Consider the following 20,168-nt stretch of genomic DNA (forward strand, 5'->3'; position numbering starts at 1 on the left):
TTATTCAGCTCGTTCTTTGATAACAGATAAATTTGATGCAGGGAGGTCGCAGTGTCTCAGTGATAGAGCGTTTATTTCTGACACGGGATACCCTGGTTTGATCCCAGTTTATCCCAAGTTAATTTTGTGGCGGACGCAAACGTTTTCATCGGGGTTCTCACGTTTCCTCCTACTTTCTTGATTCTACAACTTATTTCATTATTCTTAACTTCGGAGCATAAACATGGGAAGTTAAACTATTTTTTTTTTCTAATTTGATGCGAATCGTTTCATTTTCGACTTGTGGTCTCTATTCTTACAAGAAAGAAAAAAAGAGAAAGGTATTAACTTACCTTATATTTAGTGAAGTAGTGCGTTGAAAATTCTGAAAAATAAAAATAAGAAGCCAGGTAAGTATATTTGTTAATAAGTGCAAATACCATAACATAACTAACATCTACTAAGTACGATTTAAAAATGGCTGTGAACTTTTTTTTAAAGAATATAGATAGAAGTGCGTATGTATGAACGAAGCAAAATGTTACTGGCTTGTCAGCTGACAACTGTGTCTTAGAAACCTCTAACGAGTGAGATGAGATTTGACAGAATTAATATTCAATTGAATACTTTTTTAAATATTATTATTAACCCGTTAATATTGGATAAGAAATTATTTTTTTTAAATCAATCCATAAGTGTTTGAAAAGTAGACTTGACTTGCCCAACATAACTTTTACACCAACGAATGTATTATTACTGGTATTATCTATATACTAAAATGCTACAATAGCAATTAAAAGCGCCTGAGCTCCAACCTATAACTTTACTTTTCAATTTTTTCATTTACGGTTATGTGTGATTTCACGTTTAACAGAGACAAACATTTTAAGTGTTTGTACTTTAAATAGTCTAAATTAGTTAACTATATCTTTTTCATAAAGTTTATGATATAAAATTATTGTTCAAAGCCTTTGTATTTTAATAATCCTTCTCTAAAATCAATGCATGTGAATCGTGCTTCCATCTTCCGAGTTCTTTTAAACTATATGTTGAGGACGTTTATATGTTTGTGGTCAATCCTTTCGACAATGAGATCTTGGAAACTACAGGTTCTAGAAAGATGACGTTTTCACTGATCGATTGGAAATTTTGCGTAGATTGTCCAGTTCTAATTGAATATTTAAAAAACATGGCAATTATTTCTGTATTACATTTTTTTAGGGTACACTGGAAGCGTTGAAGTTAAAAAAAACTAAAGCATCATATTCTACGCGTTATACATTTTAACACCACATTGTTGTATATTGGGGTTGTATATGTCTTAGGCGTTTGTTTCATGAAACATGTTTGTAATAATGAAAAAGGAAGGATAACCATTTCTCGAGTCTAAGATAAATCTTTATTTTCTGAGTGTTTTGCCCAATGAACACCATATATAACTGACATTATAATTAATTGTATATGTAAGTATTTGCTTATTACATATTGCATGCAAGAAGAAAGAAAACACTGGCCATACATGAATTAGAAACTCCAACCGGAAGTAGGCTCAAATCTTGCAAACGGTGCGAGATATTGAGAAAAAATAATCGAAAAAATCTCCCCTTTATGATATCCCTTGCCGATTTTTTTTTTTTTTTTTTTTAAATCAAGACGTCTTTCACTTGTGTCTGTAAAGGGACATGTACATATGTTGTGAGGAATGAGAAGGAGATTTATGCTTATATGCGAATGATATGCTTTGTAGAGACCGCAGGTTCAGCTAATTATTATTATTATTATTATTATTATTATTATTATTATTATTATTATTATTATTATTATTATTATTATTATTATTAAGTATGCTGCCTTTCGGCAGGTCCTGGGACTAATGAGGATTTCTTTTTTCAATTTTAGATTTGGGCCTGGAAATGCTTCTTCCACTTTCGTCGATCTTCAACTTCCTCTTTTAACTCCCAATATTTTCTCCTATCTTTCAAATCATTGATCAGCTTCGTTCTTCTTCTTCATATTCCTCACTTCTCTTCCATCTTTCCTTCTATGGCCGTGTGAAGAAGACAATTTCTTCGCAAGATGTGTCCAATCCAATTGGCCTTTCTACAAAGGATGGTGGCTAGAAGTGTCCTCTTCTCTCCTATCCGTTTTAAAACATTTTTGTTTTTTGTTCTCTCTGTCCATTTTATCTTCTCCATCTTCCTCCAACACCACATTTCGAAGCTCTCTAAATATTTCTTCTCTAACTTCCGTAATGTCCAAGTCTCTGAACCATACATTCCAATGCTCCATATATAGCACTTGACCAACTTCTTAAGTCCAATATTGAGCCTGATAGTTAAGAGTGATCTTTTCTTGTTGAATGCTTCTTTAGCTATGGCAATTCTTGACCTCATCTCTTTGGTGCAGTAAGCGTCTCTCGTCAAAATACTTCCCAGATACTTGAAAGTATCGACCTCTTCAAGTTCTCTTTGCTCTACTCTGATCCGTAAGGGCGTATTTCCACGGGATATTCTCATGACTTTCGACTTTTCGATGTTAATTTCCATTCCATACAGTTTTCCGGTGTCAACTATTTTGTTAATCACCTCCTGCAGTCCTTCTTCCGTTTTAGCTATTATAACCGTATCATCTGCATACCTGATCTTGTTAATGATCTGCCCTCCAATCTTTAAATCTCCAATTCCTATTAATGCTTCCTTCATTAAAATTGGGACGACAAACTACATCCTTGTCGCCGCCTCTTTCAATCTCCATACTATTGGTTTCTCCTTCATTCAAGCGCAACTTCACTCGTTGTCCTATGTACAGGTTTCGAAAGAGTCGTCGATCTCTTCAGTTGATTCTGATTTCTTTAAGTATTTTCAGAAGTTTTGTCTAATTGACTCGGTCGAAAGCTTTTCGCCAGTCGATGAAGCACAAACACAACTCTTCCTTTACATCAAGAATTCTTTTTGATATAATTCTCATCAATCCAATAGCATCTCTGTTGCCTTTTCCTTTCCGGAATCCAAACTTATTTTCTTCCAACCTCTCATATATATCTTACTTTCCAGCCGCCTGTTTAGTATGCGTGCAATGATCTTTCCAGTGTGGGAAATCAGGCAAATGGTTCTGTGATTGCTGCACTTCTTTGCGTACTTTTTCTTGGGCAATGCAATCATTGTAACATCAAGAAAATCCTTTGGCCATTCTCCACTCAGGTAGATCTTGTTAATAAGTGAAGTCAATGCTTTCATCGCGTTGTCTCCTAACCTCTTGAGCAAATCTACTGGTATGTCGTCGTCTCCAGTGGCCTGTCTTCTTGATTGCTTGTACTACTTCACTTTTCAATATACTGGGTCCTTTTTCATCATCATCCACCTCTTCCTCTGCTTCCTCTTCTGGCAATATTTTTGGGGCGGTTCTTCTGATCATATAGATCTTTTATGTATTCCTCCCAAATTCTAGGGATTCTTTGATGGTCAGTGGTTACGTTACCTTCTTGATCTTCGATGTCGAACGTTCGTATACATTTGTTAGTTTTCCCTCCTAACTCTTTTGCTTTGTGGTACATCAGATCATATTTGCCGCGCCGTTGAAGTTCCATTATTTCTTCACATATCTGCTCCATGTACATTTCTTTGACTGTCTGTTTCTCTTCTCAATTCATTATTCAGCCTTCTGTATTCATTAATGTCCGTATTTTTCGACTTTCTGTGTTCTTCCATCTTCTTAAGCATTGCTTCAGTTATCCATGGTTTTCTCGGTGCTCTTTCTATCCTGCCAATGTTATTGTGGAGTGTGTCAAGTAGAATCTGTTTAACTTTTTCCCCAACTATTCTCTATATTGTCAACCACATCGCCCCTCGCACAGAATTTTTCTTCAGTCTCTTCTTTCATATCATCGTCGATATTTCTTAGTCGCTCTAAGTTCCATTTTCGATTTTTCCGCCCATTCTTCTTGATCGCCTTTAACCAGGTTTGCACTTCCGCCACCAGGAGATTGTGATCCGAATCAATGTCCGCTCCTGGTAACCTTTCAGACGATTTTCCCATTCCAGAAGGACAAATAGACATTGCAATATTATGACGACACATTTCTCATTTTCCATTGCATATTAAAGGGTTGACTTGATTTATCAGACTTGGTTGTTCTCAGGCCGGTTACGCCCGGCCCGTTTGTGCCAGACCCGGCCCGTTTGTGCCCGAGCCGAGCACAGAATACAGATTCATCCGGGCCAGGCCGGGCCGTCTTCGGGCCTGGGTTTGCAGCGCTCTGATCGCTGCAAAAAGTTTTGTTAGACATACTGCTAAAGTAATCGATTGCCTTCAACCTTTTCCCTAATTAGTATGTTGATCAGTAAAATATGCACAAAATACTGTATATTTTCTCTCCTTTTTTTTTATATCGACGGAATAACATTTATCATCTTTACGTTGGTTCTGCATGTAAGAAGGGACAAAAGCTTGGATAAATCTACACTAAGATCCACTCACTATACGCCTTTTTAGTTTTCTCTTTCCTGGTCCTTTGCGACGGATAGTTTCTACTCTTGCATTGCAAAGAAGCGGGAGCTAGCGCTGGTCTCTCCAATATTCTGGCAATGATCAACGATTTGCATACAAAAGCAATGGGGTAATTCCCTCCCTTTCTCTCGATTAACAGCGAGTGAGGAGGTACAACCACTTTACTCTCAACATTCCCTTTGCGGTTTTCGTCAGTTTCAGCTATTCAAATAACGACCTTTCCACTTTGAATAATGCATGTTCACACGTCCAGCAAGCAAACAGAGAAAAGAAAAAACACGGTATTTTCCACCCGCTTCTACGTTTGCTGAATATACGAAAAGGAGTATTATTAAACGAAATTATCGAAAACAAAACGAGGGCAATAAAATTCAAAAAAATGTAGGAATATAAAAAATGCTTGAAAGTATTTTTTTTAAGTTTCACTCAGTGATTCTAGTTACATCTTACAAATATATTTTCCATTTTTTCTCTCTTGGAATTTTAAGATTTTGAAATAATTAATGAAGAACACAAACATTAATTTCAAATACCTTATACTTCTTACCGCAAGTAGAAAAGTATTCGGATATATCTAGTCCGTTATTATTTTTGAATTCTTTCAGGTTAAGGACGATGATTAAGGTAAATGAATGATGCTGAAAGAATTTGTGGAATGAGACTGTAGGAGGAAACGGTAGAAAATCCACGGACACGATATCGTCCCCTAGAAACTTACTTGGTTGGGGAAGCAAGGATCCCACACACCTGAGATAAACACTCTACCACTTAGCCATCGTGCCCCTAGTCCGTTATTATAACCTGTAATTGCTTTGAAACGTTTAACTATTGCTTCATATTTATTATCCCGTTCATTTGATATCTAATCCAAAATACCCTGCAGACTAATTTTCTATCCATACTTTGATTAACTCATGTTGCATTATATACTGTGCATGTTATATGTAGATTCATTATAAAAATAGCGTTGTGAATCAAGATAAATTACACAATTCATTTATTCGTTTTGTTTCACTAGTTACTAACCCTTTACCAATCTTAATTTATTATCCATATTTTGTCCTACATGAAATTAACAAGAATCAAACATATATAGAATCCTCACCTTTGTAACTGAAGGTCTTATTTCCACTGTCATGTGATTCAATAAACATATAGTGTATATTTTTCCAGAATTACTAAAATTGTTCCCATCATATCGTTTGACCAGCTCTGTGCATACTTAGATTAATAATAATAATAATAATAATAATAATAATAATAATAATAATAATAATAATAATAATAATAATAATAATAATAATAATAATAATAATAATTTACATGGCACAATAGTTCGATTTACAAACAAAAATTTCTCCTTTCGTGTAGTTCAGATCACAAGTAAAACTGTACACAGTTAAAAATGGTTGTGTCAACTCTACACAATGGCTCAGTGTTACCAGAGTTGCATTAAATTTCAACACAAGCACCATTCTATCGCTTTCATCTTTTGAATCATTCGACATCGATATCGGTAACATACAATGCTAACTTAAGAGATGCGAACAATTATATGTAGCAACATCGATACAGGAAGAGAAAATAGTCCCTACTTACTACTAACTGTTAAAAGTAGCAGGGCATTTGAAGAGATTCACAATTTCACTTCGCCGGATAATCCCGAAGCCAAAACACACAAAGAGCTAGAGGTGGCGTGGGAGATCCGGGTTCGATCCCGGCGGGAGCTCATGTGGTTCGGATTCCACGTTAATCAGTAGGTCCACGTCTCATAGCCTCGCTGCTGAACGGGACGCCAAACTAAAATCAACTCAACTCAACAAAGAGCTAGAAGAAATATTACTCACATATTATGGACAAAAAGTGAATCCGATTGCGCCGAGATACTATTTATATAAAATAGTTCAATCGGAATTGCAATTAATAATGCAATTTGTTATAACTGTACGTAAACAAGTTTTGTTTTGTAAGTATGGGTCAATGGCTGAAGAATGATACAAGATCCATTATTATGGGTATGGGGAACGTTTCAGCACGTAGGAAAATGGTAAAAGCAACTACGTTACGGGAAACCATAATACAGCCAGTGTCGCAGAACAGAGCAGATAGAATAATAATAGAGTTTACTAAACAATGCCCAAAGCATAAACTATATCCCAACATCCACCATACTGAGTGATTCCAAGAAAGTTGAACGCAAAGGATCGCGCTCAGAGCTTATGGAAAACCGGTTTCCGTTAAATTGGTTGGTATTGCAGTATGTTGTGTATTTTAGTCCCCTGATGAAAAGTCTCAATGGGCACGAAGTCCAAAACCCTCTCTTTATATTATATTATATATATCCGATGATTATTATCGTCATTTAAAGGTATACGGTCCCTCGTAAACCGAAAATAATAATAAGATCGACATTTTATCTATGAAGTATGAATGAGTCTCACTAGGATATAGTAGGGTTTCTGGGATCGCTAATTCCGAATCCGAGGTCGGTTAACTTCCTTTACCTCAGATTCAAAGTCATTTGAAGATCAAATAGAGAAGGGAAGTTGCAAAAATCTGAACAAAAAGTACATTAATGTTTTTTGAGTCGCTGGGTCAGATTGTGTCTTTTCGTGATCCGACAAGGTCATTTCAAAGAAATTGCAGGATCATTTCAAGGTCAAACTTAAAAAATCGTCGGAAAAATCTGAAAAATATCATAAATAGGTTTTTAGAGTAGCTGATTCCGAATCCGAGGTCGGTGTTAATCGAATTTACCAGTAATACTGTCCATTTAGTTTTCCAGTCAGTCATTTGCAGCGTCGCCTTCTCCAATAAAGGTTTGTTTTGTATCTTTCATCTCTTCATTCTTGGACTTCGACCTCCAGTATTTCACCTTCATTCCCATCATTGTTCACGTTACGATTACCAGTATCTTGTATGTATTCCAGTAAAGCTCGACTAGGGTATTTGATTTGTTATTAATGTCAAGCCCACCTTAAAAGCCATAGAACACCGGCTACACTTGCACAACAACCTAATGTTCTAGCACCGGACTTACAAGTGATATAATATCTATCCTAATATTGGACTATCTACTTTCATGGCCGGTAATTCGTCATCATTCACTGCAAAGTGTATCCAAAGCTGATATCGAGTAGAGTTTCTAAATCTTGAAACGACTGAAACGTAACAATCCTGGCTCAAACTTGTTTCTATGTAATTGAAAAATATCAATACTTTCATGATGTAAATAAACTTTCTTCAGCTACTCTAAAACACTACCTATCATTTTTTCAGATTTTTTCGACGGTCTTTCAAGTTTGACCTTGAAATGACCCTGCAATGACCTTGTCGGGTCAAGAAAATGTCATAATCGGATCCAGCGACTCCAAAAACATTTATGTACTTTTTGTTCAGATCTTTGCAACGTTCCTTCTCGATTTGACCTTCAAATGCCCTTGAACCTGACGTGATGAAAGTTAACCGAAATCAGATTCGGAGTTAGCGACCCCAAAACTCTACTATATCCTAGTGAGACTCGTTCATACTTCATAAATAAAATGTCGACCTAATTATTATTTTCAGTTTACTAGGAAGCGTATGCCTTTAAGTGACAATCAGTGGATATCTCAAAAACGTGAGGTTTTCGGGCTTCGTGCCCAGTGGTCGAAGTGAGACAGTATGCGGTGGTATTACATACCGCCTCTGGATTTTCAGTGATGGAGGCATACTACTTCTGGTTTTGCAGTGATCAAGACATACCGTCACTGGAGAGTAAATGCTAAAATACCTTTATAAATCCATTTTTATACATAGTTATGGATGAATAGCTTTGCACGTAAAAATATATATTGATATATTTCTTATGTAGAAATAATTTCTAAGTTGACAACACCGACATTTTTATCTTTTTTCTACTTTTGTTTTTAAAATGGGGTGACTTCAAAGAAGTTTATCTACTTTATATTTTGATGTACCATATTGAATTGTTTCTTTCGTATGTGTGTGTGTCTTTTCTTGTCTTAATTCATGTAAATGTCGTGTTTTGAGCATGGGCAGATTTAGGAGTTGTCTGCTGGGGAGGGAATGTTCCGGAGATTTGGAATACCCCTCAGCGTACGCGCCTTTGGCGTAAGAGACCCGGGTTCGATTCTCGGTCGGAGCTCATGTGGTTCGGATTTCACGTTAATCAGTAGGTCCGCGCCTCATATAACCTCGCTGCTGAACGGGACGTTAAACTCAACTCAATACAACTCTATCTTGAATTTAGCGGGATTTGGAATATTTAACGAGGAAGACGGTGCAACCCTGAGATAGAAAATGCAATTGAACAAAATGTCTTACGAAAGAAACTACAGAAGTATCTGTAATGAATGTGGCGGGTATTCAACGATATAGGAAGAAAATGTGAAATCAAAATGAAGGCCGAAGGTATACGACACAGTTTAAAAGAAGTGATAATATAGTTGTTAATTGCTCTCTGTCAGAAGAAGAGAAAGATGAGAATTGGAAAGAAAATTATATTAAACTGCTGTGACAGGCTGAGAGAAAGGCGCAAAGCAATATTAAATAGGGTAAAAGAGTTACTTTCTTTAATGTCCTATTTTTGAAAAGGGGTGCTTGAATGAGATAGAAGGGCTTCAATTGTTGGGACAGAACTCTTGACTTAAAATAGTCTATGGGAATATTTGTTATTCGAATGTTTAAGTTAAAATGGTTGTTCTTATTAATTAGTGGATTTTGTGGGTTTGCGAGCTTAATCAAAGATTCTGAAATATCGTATAGAATATTGTGGGTTGTGTATAGGTGATTAATAAAGCCATGTCTATGGATTGACTTAACGGAATAACTTTGGACTGTCGCTTATTGGTATAAGACCGGGACTGAGTGATTAACTATTACTGTAAGACTAAGAGTTTGTTTATAATGTGATTACGTTCTATGGGAATAGTTCAAGACGTATGAGACTCGCTCAGCAACAATACAAGATTTGAAAGCGTGTGTTCAAGAAGAAATTAGTGCAATAACACCAGCATATCAGTTGGAACTTCCTTAAGACTCTCAGAGAATGTGTTGAAATGATGGTCGCTACCTCCCTGAAGTCATATTCAAAAAGTTTGATGATAGAACGTCTATGAGGTGCTAAAGCTTTTTCCTATATCTACAGAGACCAGTACAGCAAACTTCGTATTAACTTGGAGCGGCAACTCTGTTGCAAATTCGACAACTTTCGAATTCTCCTGAAAACTATCTTCCAAGTTTTTTTCGTTTTCTTTTTCTTTTTTAATAAAATGATCGAACTTCTTCCTCGCGGAAGTTTATAGCGTACTATTTTTCTACTTTTTTTTCTTTTTTCCTTTTCTTTGTCTTGTCCCAATTTAATTTTGTATTGGCATTCACCACAGATTTGTAACTGTGGGTATAAACCAGTTGCTTGCAAATCATATATTTTCTCTTATTGAAGAAGTGTGTGCGCTTTGGAAATTTAAATATGAGTTGTTCGAATTCTGAGAAAGCACAAACCGCTTTATGGTCAAAATTTCCATCCTAGAAGTCAATACGCAATCCGCCATGCTCAGTGAGTAACGCATACGAATTTTGGAGGAATTAGGCCTATCGTTTCTCGGTAGGCAATAACATGATTTAGAACGTTCAGGAGAATTTTCTTCATGACAGAGATGAACTGACTCGCAGTTTCTATGAAAAGCATATGCGAAACAAGTTACATGCATTAACTTTTGAAAGAGTTTGTTAATTGCCGAAACCGTGTACGCAGCATCTGGTCCGTAACCACTTTATTAATTTTTAAGAACTTCTTACTGTACTAACATTGTTTTCTCCAATTCACACCAAACAATTAAAAATATTTCTGTCCAATTGTGTCTGTGGTTTCATCTATTTCATCTAGCATGGTTCACGATTCCGATACTTTCCATGTATTCTTTGTATTGTTTTCCGATAGATAGGCTCATACTACTGATGACCACATTTTTCGAAAAATATCTTTTCGAAAAATGAATTTTTCGAAAATGACATTTTTGAAAACGAAAAATCTTTCGGAAACCGAAAAACGAAGAATCGAAAAGCGGAATTTTTTTCGTAAAGCAAAAACCAAGTATAGAAATCTTCTAGAACGACTATGTTAGTCTGTCTGTGTATCCATCCCTTCGTCTGTCGACAGGCACCAGAACAAAAGCGGTAAGAAATACCGAGGATCGCAGTTTTGGAACACGAATAGATTCATCTAATCTATTGGACCTTTACTTAATTCGAAAGTGGTAGAAATCTAGTTACTGTAATATGCATATGTGTGAAATTAAAGTAACACGATTTGACTCGAACAAAAATCAAACAAAATAAACGAACAACATGGGAACATAATAAAAAGTATTGTGGAAAAGTCTTGTACAATGTAAAGAAGTAGTCTAAGTTTTATTAAATATATGGTGAAATAAAGCTGTCTACGTTAAAAATGTTAAATACGTTTCTGGTTATGAAAAAGTGCACGCGTAAAAGGAGACCAACATTCGAAAATTTTTAAAAATTGGTTGTCATTCATAGGTGGAGTTAGGAATTGTCTGTTGGGGGGGGCACGGTGAATACAAATGAGAATTAAAATATCTTATAAGTGGCATTTTTATTTTTTGTCAAAAAGTTGGGGGGGGCAATGCCCCTATGCCCACCATAACTCTGAACATGGTTGTCATGTAACTTGTAATCGGCATCTACTATTAATAGAAGAGAAAATAAGATTTAAAAAATGGTGTAGCTATTCATATAAAACGATACCATGACGAAGAGAGAAAATAAGGTGGTGTCGAAAGTCTATTTTTAATGCTATTGAAATAATTTCAAAAATAGTGTATATATATGTCGGTGCCATGTGCCGGTGCTGTGTCATCAGTTATAGCTCAGAATATGAAATAAATAAATGCAACCAAATGGGGATGGAACTGATGCACAACACGGTACTTAACTGTAAAATTGTGGTTGAATTTAAATAAAATTCAAATGTTTTAATTTAGAAAATGACTAGTTGGGGGAAAGGGTGAGAGAAAGAGAAAGGTTGTAATTAAAGAATAGGAATGAGCACTAGCCTGACATATCCAACGAAGCTGGTGTCGTCCTGGTCATCTGGAATGATGAATATCTGGAGAAGTCTGGATTAGCTGAAGACAGTCAACATCTGAGTCTTAATCCTTTTGGTCTGCAAGGGGCGTCGATAAGCGTCTTACGATAATGTCCTTCTACATCTTCATTCTACTACTCTGGTGACAAACTTAAAGGTGTCTGCGGCGATGAACCATCAGAATGGTACTCTTTGACTTGTGGAGTCGGTAGTCCTCCAATGGTGGGATCCGCTTCTCTCCGATGATCCTGCACCTCTCTTGATCGTATGTTGAATACCCCTTGTTGTTCTGTCACTGGCATCTTCGGATCGTACTCAAGTATTAATTTCCATTTATGAAAAATGTAATCTAGGACAGATTCAGAATCTAACTGTTCTCTATTTCTCATTTCTTGCTCTAAAACTTGCGAAACTATATTGTCTTCATAAGCCTCTATTAATTTCTTCTTAATCTGTACATACATGAGATTATCATATTCTGCGGTTGATTGTAAAGCTAACAGATAAGCACGAGCCCCATTTTCTAAACAATACGGCAACAAATGACGTTTCTGTACATCACGTATAGTGACACGAGAAACTTGATGACTGGAAACTAATTCGAGCAGCTGAGTTGCTTGCATTCGTTAGCTGTCATGTAACTTTATGTAAACAGATGCGTCTTTGAGAAGTCATGTGATTCCTTTCAGCCTGACATTCATTGTGGTGTGCGCAAACATTTACTTAACATAAGTGTGTATTCATTATATCATATAGTGATCGACAAATGACGTCATACTGAATGAAGCCTTAACATATTGTTTACTTCAAATGATTTACTATACATATGCTTCATTCACAGAGTAAACCGTTCAATAATATTTAACTAAAAACAGCAATAGTATGGTTCAGTAAAAAGATCACTTCAATGTCAATGATGTGTCTGGAAAGATAATTTGAGCTAGGTGTTTTTATTTGGTATACTTTCTATCCGCGAAAACATGTAAATCAGAAGAACTTCGCCCATAATATTAATTGATATTATTTACAGCTAATTAGCTCATTCCCAATAATAGTCCAATTAAATAATTAAGTCAGTGCACATACTACGCATCACACAGTAAATGTTAGCTACATAGCTGGCCAAACTCTTTCATAACTTGTAGCATCAGGAGAACTTGCAAATAGAAATTCTTAAACTTTTCCTTTTAAAAAAAGTGTGTGGTCATTTGTTTCGACTTATCAATTTCTATGGATCAATGGTCAATTTTAAATTAATAAATTGAACTGTATCATTCACAATACTAAAGAAAAGTTCCAGTTGATAGATAAAATGCCACTACGTATAAGAGTGAAAACTTTTAGATCCACAGAGAATGTAGAACTGACAACGCTGCTATACGAGACAACTCAAAGGAAAATGATTTTGTACATCAGGGTTTCACAAACTGGAGCCGCGTTTGTCTCATGTTCCTTGTTTGCGGAACAGTGGTGTCGCAAAGTAATTAGAAAGTTTCACTAAAATGGTTATGAAGTCCACATTGTTATTGAGTTTGGCCATACTTCTACTGATCTAATAATCTACTTCTATAATGTTTGTTTTCTCAAAACATGTATTGTACTTATTTCACTTTATTTCATTAACTGTTTGTAAATTTAAAACATGTGTGTCAGTGATGGAATGAGTTACCAAGTTCGGGACCCGGAAGACCCAGAGGCATTCAGAACCATGACCACCGGACCTGGTGACTTGGACACACCAATGACCCGGAGTCACCCGGTCTGACACGGGCAGGTTCATGACCCGAAGCAACTAGACAAACACGGAATGACTCAGAGACGATGAAACATTGTCATACACATGAGCAGTATGTATAAGGCTTCTAATGTAATTCTAACAAACATGATATTCTCTGTCTGTCTTCTCGCTAGAACTATAATTTTCGTACTCGTTTATTGTTTGCGTCTGTGTGTATTAAAGCATTGAGCTTAAAGTGAAACTATAAGGTTTATCAGAGAATAAACGAGTGAGAATCACTAAAAATAAGTTATATGTTGTTCTTATGAGAGATCGTCAAAGTTTAATCGAGTTAACCCGAAAAACTTGTAGTTTAGAATATAAAGAATGACGCTGAACTCAAGCAGTGCTTAATTAAATCTTTTTGTATAGTCTGTCTGTATTATTTTTCAGTATGAGAAGACGAATATACATGAAATTATATTTAAAATATTCAAAACTGGTATCCTATTTAAGAAATGTCACACCAGGAATCAAACCAATGGAATCGAGTTCCAGATCCAGTTAATGGACACCATTAATCCACTATGAAATTTTGCAATAATGCTGCAGAGTTGAAATTTTGGCTACTTCCAGGTCACCGGCTCGGTCTCAGTCATTGAGTCATACTGGGTCTGAGAAGCGAGACCCAGACCCTCACGACAAAATTTATGACCTAAGTGATCTGGTGACCCATGACCCGTTAAATCACTGATGTATTTGATAGATAGATATGCATACTGTATACTAGTGCTGTCCAGATCGTTTTTTGCAAAAGTCGAAATTTCCAAACAATCGATTTTCGGATTTCAAATCCGAAATGTCATACTTGGTTTACTGCTTTAAAGTTTGAAGTTTGTGCCAGAACACATATATTTTAAATAGGATATGTAGAAAAGTAGGTAAAGGAAGAAAGTTGCAGTTCATACCCACTGAAAGAAGTGTGATAGTATGCAGGGCCGGCGCGAGGGGGGGTCGAGCCGTGCCATCGCCCAGGGCGGCAAGTCTGATGGGCGCCAAAATTTGAAAAAAGAAAAGAATACATGGGCGGCAAAATTTGAGAAAGAATATAATAAAGGAGCGGCATGTGAAAGTACCGCCCAGAGCGGCAAAACTTCTAGCGCCGGCCCTGATAGTATGAATCAACTCTAACGCCAAACGATAATCAGTTAGAATAATGGAAACATAAGAAAACAAGTACCCTATACTTTCTGCTTTGGTTAAAAATTACATGTCTAAAACACAAGATCAGCAGATTCAGGAAGAGTTTTCTCCACTGCCTAAAAGATTGTTAAAGCAAAACGAAGTTGTGTCCCGATGCAGTATGATAGCATATTTGCATGAGAATAGAATGAAAAAAGATCACATATATGAGGAAGACACTCAGTTTCCTCAATCCTCTTAAAACTGATTTTGTTTTTCGTACTTAAATATCAACCAATACTATCAAAAATGTTAGCAATTTATGCAAGTCATTACAACTAGACATAATGAATTGTACAGTACAAATAATTTTGCTTTTAAAGGAGTGTTGAAGTAGAATATTTCATACTTTAAGATATTTCAAAATTTGTTACATACATATGTATTTATGTTTAAAATATAGTGTTTAATAATACGTCGTTATTAGTAATACGTTGACAGGTATCTTTTTTAGTCAGATTTGAATTGCATTGTATCGTACGTTGACTATTTCGAATCAGTTACCATTTTTTCCTTATTTTTGAGTGCAATTACTTCTTAGTACGATAGAAATGCCTTTGAATCAAATTAAATTTAATACCAGTGTTGGGTAATCATGAAAAAAAAAAAAAGAAGAAAGAAAGATTTTCTACGCGACGCGTAAAATATAGTAGGGGAGCTTAAGGCAAAAAAAATGACCAAACCCTGCACTTTGTGTTAAAAAGGTGCCACTCGGATATGTTATTCCCCTGATCCAACTAAGTAGGAATCGAAGTGGCCCCACTCCGACAGGTGGCCAGAATCCAATATGGCGGCTATCAAAGATGGCCGCCTCTGCGAATTCATAGTGTTGGTTTTAGAGGCCTATATCTCCTTAACTAATAGTCCAATCTTTACGATTTGAAAACTAAATGACGTAGAAGATAACAGGGTCTAATAAATGAGCAAACGGTTTTACCTAACACTGAAATTAACACCTACAGAAATTATTTAATTTGGAACTTTACATTTTTTATGATGGAGTTTACTCATATTTTTTAAAATAACAATTAAACGGCTGGGATTATCGAAAAAGATGTCGTATAACTTTTTAAAGAGTGTTAAATTATCTTTCGTTTGGTGTATAGTTCATTCAGATTGGTTAATAAACAACAAAGTTATGACAATTTAAAGATTCACGTTGAGTTGACTGATTTTCCCAAATTTCGAACGAGAGTTCATTTACAGTAATAAAACATGACTGATGGATGCTGCATTGTACGAAACGGATCCTTCTCTCGTGATGTGTTCTTCATAAGTCGAATTTTCACCAGAGCACAAGACAGCCTGACCGAGCCCGGTTATATAAATCCAATATGGCGGCCATTAATTATCATCCATAAAGATAAGTCTTTTTTCGAAATATTTATTGCAGTATCTAGATTTATAAACAAGTACGACAAAGTAATAGCAAACATTTTTCTCTCTCCCATCCTTCTGCCCTTCAGAGTAAGTATGGGAAGGAATGAACTCCAAATCATATTTCGAAATGCGTCAAAAGAATCGGATAGAACTGAGTGGTTAAAAGACTTGGAGTAATAACAACGGCACTATTCTCGAAGTATTCCATTGAAAGTAACAGTGGTGTAAATCCCGTGTAATGTTTCGGCGAGAATAGTTCGGAATCACACAAAAAGGCAAAGTTTGAGGCCGCTACGCAATTCTTGTGTTACCAAGAAGTCGCCGATTCAAAATGATCGATCTTCTTAAATTGTACAAAACACGGTTAATGACGATTATGAAGAAGTCTGAATCAGAAGAAACAGAAGTTCATAGTACAAGATTTCGTGAAAGAATTTTTCGTCACAGGCCTGAGCTAACAGCTAATCTGTCTGGCAGAGAATATGTTTTACTTTCAGAAGGATCTGATAGAATAAGTGAGCTGGAGAAAGACATTGATAAAGATGCTATGGCACTAAGTCGTGTTGTTAAGATGCTTCGAAAGGATATGGCAAACCACAAAAGTCATTTTGCAGGAAAATTTGAGAATCACTGCCACGAAGATTCTGTTCCTCCTTCACTAATAGCTGTTGTTAATATGTTACTTTATGGTTCATTTGTCACCCCTGATAGCAACGCAAGTCAAGCAACTTCAACTATTAGTTAACTTATATTTTATAATTTCCATCAGAAAGCAGGCGATATTGAAACAGAAGCAGCAAGGCATAAACGCAATCGTATGCCACCTCTTTCTCTCTACGTTGGGCTGAGCGTGTATGCTAAAACTCGTAAAAAATCTCTCATAAATGAATTGCATTCACTAGGCAATTCATCTACACGTGTACAGGAAATATCTTGAAGTCTTTCTCAGTGCTTGATAAATCAAAGTGACAAAATGGGTGTGTCCTTCCACTCTTCGTCGAGGTGTTTTAACCGTTGCAGCATTAGATAATATTGACTACAATTCTTCTAGTACAACATCAAAGGATTCTTTTCATGGTACGAGCATTTCTATTTTCCAGCATCCTTCTAAGGATAACCCTAGCATTCGACGTGACCATATCTCACTGGATAAGTGAATATAAAACTGAGAACTGCTCCTGCTCTCCCCGATAATTATACTATAGTACCTCCTGCTTATATCACTAATAAGGAACCAGTTTTACCTCAACAGAACCCGCAGTTTGTAGAGAAAGGTCTTCCACGAAGTGGATTTTTCGCAGAAGAAAAAAACTAGGAGTGTTGGCTTGAAGCATGCTTAAAAAATGACACTACTTGCACTTGGTCTGTACACCATGCCTCGAAAACTGAAACTCTGCAAATGCCAAGTATATGCTGCCTGCTTTCGTTGTTTAAGGAAGACTCTAAATCTGTTGTTATGATACGGCACGAAATGAATGTTGTACGAGAACTTACAGACAAACTCAACAAAGGACAAGTTCCGGTTCTTGTAACTGATCAACCACTATTTGCCTTGGGAAAACGAATTCAAAGGAATTGGCCAGAGTTATATGGCGAAGATCATCAAATTCTGATGCTGGGAGGATTACACATCGAACAAGCCTTCCTGCATCTTATAGGCAAATGGTTAGATGGAAGTGGTTGGGTAGAAATTTTATACGTCAGATGTAGCAACACCAGGAACCGTTGACAGTATATTGAAAGTAACTCACATTACAAAAGCTCGCTATGCTTATCAGATTACTTTGACAGTTTTAGATCATTTGCCGCGTGATGCATATCAGAATTCTTCATCAGGGCAATTTTTCAATGACTGGTGCACTGAAAAGAAGTCTTCGTGTCCAACGCTTAAGTTTTGGATAATATATTACCGTCTCGTGATTTTACTCTTAATTTACATCAGAGCTATACGTCAAGGAAATTTTAAGCTCTACGTTGAAACACCAAAACTAATGGCAGAATTGTTTTGCGCAATGGACCACCTTAGTTATGCTCGTTGGCTTCCCGTTCGCATTTTAGATTTGAAGAATTTGGAAGAAACATATCCTGGGATTATGAATGCTTTCGAAATGGGTTACTTTGTGATAAGAAAGACATCAAAACCTTTCTTTGCAATAGCTATAGATCAAGCTCACGAACAGAATAACAAAATTATAAAAGGGGAATGGCGAGGCGATTGGTTTCGTACACGACGACAATGCTCTTGTCAAATGGGTGACAGCGGGACCAGAAATTATTAGACTAATTAATGAATTCAAAATGTCATATAATGAATATGATCCTGATAATAAGCACCATGAAGATTACTCGTCGATGCAAAAAAGATTTAAATTGTCTGTTGAAAAGATGAAAGAAGTTTTCGTCGAATTGGGGAATCCGTTTGAAGAAAATAATGGACTTGTTAATGTTGCTTCCAGAATCATCTATAGCGGTGATATAATTGAATCCCTATATTTAGCAGAAGAAAAAGGGTCTAATATGTACAAGGAATTTGTGCAAGAAAAATTAGTAGAATGTACCAAGCCATTCTTTTCGCCCATGAAAAAATCTTCTCTAGTGCTTCATTCTTTCCTTCAAAAGATAAAACAAACAGAAATGAAATAAAATTACTTAAGATGGACGTTGAGCTATTTTCTCGCTTACTACGCGTCAGTCAAACAAGATGACTTGACTTGGATGAATTCTTTCAGCACGAGAGTCAACCAGTTCCACCGTCTCTCTGCCATAATTCACAATCCTCAAAAAAGTCCGACTTAGTTATGCTTCTTGAGAGTGAAGCCAACATCAAAGAAGAACACTTTCCTAATTCTTGTGATGTTTTATTATTTGATGGAGCAGTTTTGGTTCACATTTTGCAACCAGCATCAGTAGAAACATTTTGTGATTATTTCCAGTGTAATTTCTTCGAATATATTCGAAGAGAAGCAGACACATTCCATGCAAAGCGAGTGGATCTGATATGGGTTAGATACTCTTCAAAGAGCATAAAATCTTCCACAAGAAAAAGTAGAGATGTAGGAATAAAGACGAAAGTAACACCAACTACACCAATTCTTAGGAAGTGGAATGATTTCCTTCGTAATGACGAAAATAAAGAAGAACTGTTCCTTTTTCTTGGAAAGTCTATGTGTGAAAAGGAAGGAACTTACTTTGAGGTAGCAACGAGCAATGGATATCACTTAGAAACTTCAAGAAATCTTCCAACATTTTTAAACAAATCATCAGGAAGTCATTTAGAAGAAGCTGATAGTAGGATCATGTTACATTGCTTTGATGCAGTTAAATGGACACAAGAAGATAGTTATCCGCACAGTAGATACAGATGTAATGCTTGCTGTATCGTTTTTCTACGACTTTGAGCGACACAGTTTAGAAGAATTATGGATATCTTTCGGCACCAAGAAACATCATTGATTTCTCCCAGCCCATCATATTTCAAAAGCATTAGGAAAAGAAAAATCAACTGCTTTACGAGGCTACCACGCGTTTACAGGATGCCATACAGTGTCATACTTTCTCAGACATGGAAAAATATCAGCATGGAAAACATGGCTTTTGTATCCAGAGGTGACCACAGCTTTCCTAACAATTTCACATCCTGTAATCAACATAAGCAAAGATTGTTTTAATTCGCTGCAACGATATGTTGTCCTATTATATTCAAAAGCAAGTGATTTAAAGTTAATGAAGCCCGGCGAGAAATCTTTTTGGAAAAGGACAGACCTCGTACAGCGCTTCCTCCAACTTGTGATGCCTTGCTTCTTCACACCAAGTTTGCAGCATACCAAGCTGGACAAATCTGGGCCCAGGCAATAAAGAAGACAGCACATATTCCTTCATCAGTAAACTGGTGATGGACTGACAATGGAAGTGAACTTTCTCTAACATGGGTTCCATTCCAGTTGTATACGAAGCATGTAGGAAACTCTTTTTGAAATGTGCGTGCAAGACATGTACCACAAGATATCGTTGTAGAAGTGCAAGCGCCCCGTGCAGCTTTTTTGTTCTATGTGTAGGGGGACATGTGGAAACGTGATGAAAACTGAAAACGAAGATCTAGACCAATAAAACTTTCATGTAAGTAGCACTCATTATTTTTCAAAATTCAGTTGATTCACAGTAAATTTACCCCACGTTGGATACGTACCAATAAATAGATAAACTTAAATGTATGATTCTTTATAGAATAGCTTG

The 20,168-nt window shown here is 36.3% G+C and overlaps 1 protein-coding gene across 2 annotated transcripts in view; it reads right to left on the minus strand.

The window, feature by feature from the left end:
- The window catches only part of LOC145693395 (uncharacterized), a 398,952-nt gene that overhangs the window by 258,506 nt on the left and 120,278 nt on the right, over positions 1-20,168 (minus strand). For both annotated transcript variants that reach the window (XM_081769354.1, XM_081769356.1), the window contains exon 2: positions 333-364. The gene's annotated coding sequence lies outside the window, so the exon portion shown is untranslated. The remainder of the gene's footprint in view (positions 1-332; positions 365-20,168) is intronic.

Source organism: Thermobia domestica, chromosome 8, assembly GCF_964235325.1.
Source record: "Thermobia domestica chromosome 8, izTheDome1.hap1.1, whole genome shotgun sequence".
Lineage (NCBI taxonomy): Eukaryota > Metazoa > Arthropoda > Insecta > Zygentoma > Lepismatidae > Thermobia > Thermobia domestica.